Source organism: Pleurodeles waltl, chromosome 4_2 (assembly GCF_031143425.1).
Source record: "Pleurodeles waltl isolate 20211129_DDA chromosome 4_2, aPleWal1.hap1.20221129, whole genome shotgun sequence".
Lineage (NCBI taxonomy): Eukaryota > Metazoa > Chordata > Amphibia > Caudata > Salamandridae > Pleurodeles > Pleurodeles waltl.
The window spans coordinates 1,016,676,848-1,016,682,457 of NC_090443.1; the positions used below are offsets into that span (position 1 = coordinate 1,016,676,848).

The 5,610-nt window shown below is 49.2% G+C and overlaps 1 non-coding gene across 1 annotated transcript; it reads right to left on the bottom strand.

The window, feature by feature from the left end:
* Nucleotides 1-508: 508 nt before the first annotated feature.
* TRNAR-UCG (transfer RNA arginine (anticodon UCG)) lies at nucleotides 509-581 on the bottom strand. The gene has a single exon. It is a non-coding gene; the product is annotated as a tRNA-Arg (tRNA).
* Nucleotides 582-5,610: the final 5,029 nt, after the last annotated feature.

Sequence of the window (5,610 nt, forward strand, 5' to 3'; positions counted from 1 at the left end):
CAACTACACTATCCACTCACACAGGCACTATTCACTCACACAGACACTATTCACTCACACAGGCACTAGTCACTCACCCAACTACACTATGCACTCACACAGGCACTATCCACTCACACAGGCACTATTCACTCACCCAACTACACTATCCACTCACACAGACACTATCCACTCACACAGACACTATTCACTCACACAGGCACTATCCACTCACACAGGCACTATTCACTCACACAGGCACTCCTCCCAGCCTGCACAGGGCAGCAGAGGTCAGTGTTGTGAACGTGTCGCCATTGATGCCGCGTCGGGCACTAAACTCCGCCGCCAGCATCAGCATCACAGGGAGCAAAGCGGAGCAGGCGAGGTCCCTCGTATCTTCAGTATTTTATGTTTCAGGGTAAAATTATCACCGGTGATCTGTGTAAATGCACTTACAAGAGAATGTTCGGCTTGTTTGTTTATTTCATGAAAATGACGTTTTCAGCAGGTGGAAAACTACATTCAGAACCGACCACGAAGGGACTCGAACCCTCAATCTTCTGATTCGAAGTCAGACGCCTTATCCATTAGGCCACGCGGTCACGATAAGGACGATGCTGTAGGGCTCTTCACACCGGCTCAGAGCATCCCCGGTTCTGGATCACTCAGGCGCTATACTAGAAAGCAAGGGTGCACAGGCGCTATATGTTCTCACTGCCGCTCCATAACACCGCTCACCGTCCGGCGCCTCCTAGAGCATTGAGAGATCAAGTTGTGGAAACAAAAGTCTTTAATATGTGAAGGTTTGCGTCCTTTCAAAGTTGGCCTCCTCGTCGCGTGTGAACAAGATCACAAGTGCGGTTTGAAGCCTCCGCCGCCTCTGTTTGCCCGCTTTGTCTCTATTCTTTCATCCTGAGTCTGTATTATTCTCATCCTTTTCTCTGTCAGTCTTTATTCTTCTTTCCAGTCTCGGTGGTTTATTTTCTCTTTGCCTCTGTTTGTATTCCTCTCTCCCTAACTCTCTGCGGAGTCTTTGTTGGGCTGTTTCCTTCCCACTAACGCATGTTACTGTGGGTCTCTGTGTTACCGCTGCCCAGAGCGGTAATCACCAGCCTCACCCCACAAACCGGGATTCATACAAGAGTGGAGTAATTTATTTCTTGCTCTTCTCTTTTTCTAGAGACTCGTTGTGCTCTCAACACTGGAACAAACAATGACTGACCATGTGGTCACCGTCCACTCTCAAATGTACTAAACCCAGGGAGTGACCAGCTGTCTCCTGTTCTGTACACCCGCTGTCCGGGCGCGGTAATGTGCCGCCGCAATGCGCGCGTTCAGTTGCGCCGCGCTCCGCAGAAATAACAGCACACAGGACACGCACTTGAGATAACAGGCTGCCCGGCATCCAAAAACTCCTTCCCGCCTGCCGAGTCAACCACTTTATTAACTCCCTCACGTCACAGGGTCTATACTATCCTACCCCCATTAGCAGGGGAGATTAATCTTCCGGCATGCACGGGGTTTAGAAACCAAACACCCCTGTCCGCCGGGGAACTTGGGGCAGTCCCCCAAACATAACATTCCTCCTCAACTATAAAATAACTTGCAACTAGACAGGGATGTGTTACACACCCAATGCTCAGTTCAAATGTTGCTCACAACTAACTTTCAACTAACGTTTCGCCCGCTGTGATCCACATACGTTAAAATGTCCACGTTACTCGCACACATAGTCCTTCAGCCACTCTGGGGGTGATATACGGGATCGCAAATGATATCTTCCCCTCCCTCTTCTTTGAATCACCTCCCGGCTGTCTTCCTCCACAGGTACCTCTGCAGGCTGGTTCTCCTCAATCTGGGTCGGGACCCCCATAGGGGCCACTGCTCTCTCTCTGAAATCATCCCTGGTGCATGTAGGACTATTCTTCAGCTCGATCCCCGTGAAAGGACCTGGTCTCTCAAAATCTTCATCTTCTCTCTCATGGCTCCTGTCGTTTCCACTCCTTTGATAGACAGGGTGATCTCCGTAATATGTTTTGAAACATGAGATGTTCCTGGTCACCACCTCATTTCCTCTGGTAACTGTCACCAGCGTTCCTTTTACTCGAGTGACAGTCCACAGGCCAGATTCAAAAGTTGTTTTAAATTTTCCTGCCGGATGTCGATTCTTCATGAGTACCACCTCACCTATACTCAAATATCTGGTGCGCGCTCTCCTTTTCCTTGACATTCTCTCATTTTGGACCTGTCTCCGTTGTAGTCTCGCTTCCACTCGTCTGTGCCTATTTTTTAACTGTCCTGGTGTCTCTGTCATGTTCTCCACTTGGGGAATGGTATCCCTTATCTGTCGTTGCATGCAAATATGGCTCGGGGGTACCCCAGTGGTACTGTGAGGGGTCAGTCGATATTCTCTCAAAAACTCAAAAATCGCGCAGTCTATATTTTTCTCTCTCACTACTGCAATCCTCAGTACCTTGTTGAGGGTCCTCATGAATCTCTCAGCCTCACCATTGGCTTGAGGCCATCGTGGAGTGATTTTTCGGTGTTGGATGTCATGCGATGCCAGATATGCTGCAAACTCATTGCTCGAAAATGGAGGACCATTGTCAGTTCGTAGTTCTTGTATCAATCCATGCGTAGCCATTATTTTCTCTATGCATGGTATTACCTTTTCCATGACCGTAGATTCTAAAATTTCGACCTCTGGATATTTTGAGAAGTCGTCGATCACTACGAGCATATGTCTTCCATCCGGTAAACTTCCAAGATCTGCACTTGCTCTCTGCCAGGGCGCTGCCGGGATAGATTCGGTGATGATGGGGGGTGGCGGATCCATCGGCCCCACCAGTTGACACACGTGACACCTCTGTATGGTCTTCTCCACCCAGGTGTCTAGGTCAGGGAACCACACTTTGCTTCTCAGTCGAGCTTTTGTTTTGACCATGCCCTGGTGAGCGGTATGGGCCAACTCAACTGTTCTTTGTCTCAGGCTGTCCGGGATGACCAGCCGATTTCATCTTAACAGGCAGTTTTCAGACGACACCGCCAGCTCATGCCTGACTCGAAATAAGGCCTGCATATTGTGGTTGGCTTCCTCGGTTCTTAGATTCAGATTCTGCTTCAGCAAGTGCCATCTCCCATCCCTGACACAGGACATTGCCAATTGCAATACCTCATCTTCTTTTGTTGCGTCTTGTATTTCTTTCAGGGACATAGGTAGTGGCCGCGATCTCTCCACTATCAACCTCACATACTCCTCCGTACCCTCGATCTCCTCATTTTCACGTACGGTAATTGGTCTTGCATGTCGAGACAAATAGTCTGCTGGGTTTTGTGCCCCGGGACGATATACCACGGAGAACTGATACCCTTGTAGTTGGAGAATCCATTTTTCAATCCTCGGGGGAGGCTGTAAGGCTGTTTTGTTAAATAACGGTATCAGCGGCTTGTGATCGGTGTAGACAACGAATGGGTGACCATAGATATACAGATGATAGTGGCGACAGGCCCAGTTAACTGCTAGCGCCTCCTTTTCTATGTGTGAATATCTTTGTTCCGTTTCTGTCAATGCTCGACTGGCGTACGCCACGGGGGCCCAGTCACCTTCTTTTTTTCTTTGGGACAACACGGCTCCGAGACCTGTGGGGCTCGCGTCCACTGATAGTTCTGTTTCTTTGGCTCGGTCAAAAAAAAAACAGAGTTGTCTCTGCCGATAGTGCCCGTTTCGTGTCCTGAAACGCCTTTTCCTGCGTAGCGTTCCACTCCCACGGAGTGTGAGCCTTGGTCAACTCCCTTAGGGGAGCCGTGAGGGAGGTTAGATTGGGAATGAACCTCCCGCAATAAGTTACCATTCCCAGGAAACTTCGCACACTGGTGACTGAGGTGGGTGGTGGTGCTGATTTTATGTCTGCCACCTTCTCTGGGTCAGGTCGAACTCCTTTTTCTGAGAAGTGATATCCGAAGAATACAATGTCCTTTCTCAGAAATTCGCACTTCTCCCGATGCAATGTTAGTCCATTGGCGTGCAGTCGTTGGAATGCTGCTCGTAATCTCTGCAGGTGTGCCTCCACTGTGGGTGCATGTACCAGGACATCGTCACTCACGTTTATGACTCCCTCCAGGCCAGCCAGAACTCCTCTGATGGTGTCCTGGAAAACTTAGGCCGCGCTGGCGATCCCGAAACTCAGGCGTCGGTATCGTCTTAGTCCCACATGGGTGTTGAATGTGGTGATAGCTCTAGACTCCGGAGCCAACATTATTTGGTGGTATCCAGCTCTTAGATCCATTTTTGAGAACCATTTGGACCCACTGACCACTGCCACTATGTCATCGACTGTCGGGGTGAGGTGACGCTCCCTCCGGATAGCTACGTTTGGGAGGCGCATATCTACGCATATGCGTACCTCCCCTGGTTGCTGGGGCTTTCTAGTGACCACAATGGGTGACACCCATGGGGTTGGTCCTTCTACTTTCTCAATTATGTCCGCTTCTTCTAGTTTCCTCAATTCGGCCTCCACTTGTGGGCGGAGATGAAATGCAATTCTTCGGTGTTTCAACGCGACTGGTTCTATAGACTTGTCTATGTGTAATTTTACTTGGCGATCTTTCAGGCAGCCAATTCCTTGGAATATATCTGCGTATTCTTCCTGTAAGCTTTCTAGCTCCCCCACGTGGATGCTGAACACGAATGTTACCAGTTTCAACTCTTCTGCAGTACGGCAACTGAGCAGCATTCCGGTTCCTATCTTGGTGACATACACCTTGGATCGTACCGTTACCTCCTCATGATTGATGTCCGTCACGAAAACTCCCGCCATTGGGAGAGGTCTTGTTGATCCAAATGCGAATACTTGTACTGTTGTGCGTCGTAGAGGGGGTTGATGCGGCATTTGGTCAAAGTCAGATTGCGCCAGTATATTAATTGACGCTCCCGTGTCAATGAGGGCAGTTACTTGGTGCCCCGCCACTGTGACTTGGCACTTTGGAATTTTCTTCCTGCTTGGACAGCCTGGTTCCGTTGCATGGATTGTGTACACAGTTCCTTCTGGCTCATCATCATTATCCATGTCAGGAATGAGATCTGGTGGTTGTACCGCCTTGGCTCCTTGACTTGTCTTTTGTCTATCTCCTCTTGCTCTGGTATTTGAACTGCAAACTTTCGCGAAATGATTTAGTCTTTGACAGTTGGTGCATTGTTTTCCCAGTGCCGGGCATTTCCCTTGGTGTGGAAATGATCCTCCACACATGTAGCATGAGCGTTGTGCTCCTGTCGCTTTTGTTCTGTCCTTCTTTTTTGTCGTACTGCCTGATGCTATGGCATTTACCGGTTCTGTTTTGATGGTTTGGGCGAGCACCGTTTCCATGTGTGCGGCTCTTACCCTGGACAGCTCTTTTGACCTGCCCATCGTCAGCATGTCAGCCATCGTCATACCTGGGATCTGAAGGATGTGCTCTCTTAATTTTGTTGAGTGGCATCCTTGGATGAATTGTGCTCTTATCTCATCATCTGGGTCAGGCAGTGTGCATGTGCTTGCTAGCTCCTTTAACCTTGCATATTATGTGTCTACTGATTCATCTGAGCTTTGTCTGGCTTGTCGCAGGAGAAATCGTTCGTAGTCTGGATTTGCCATG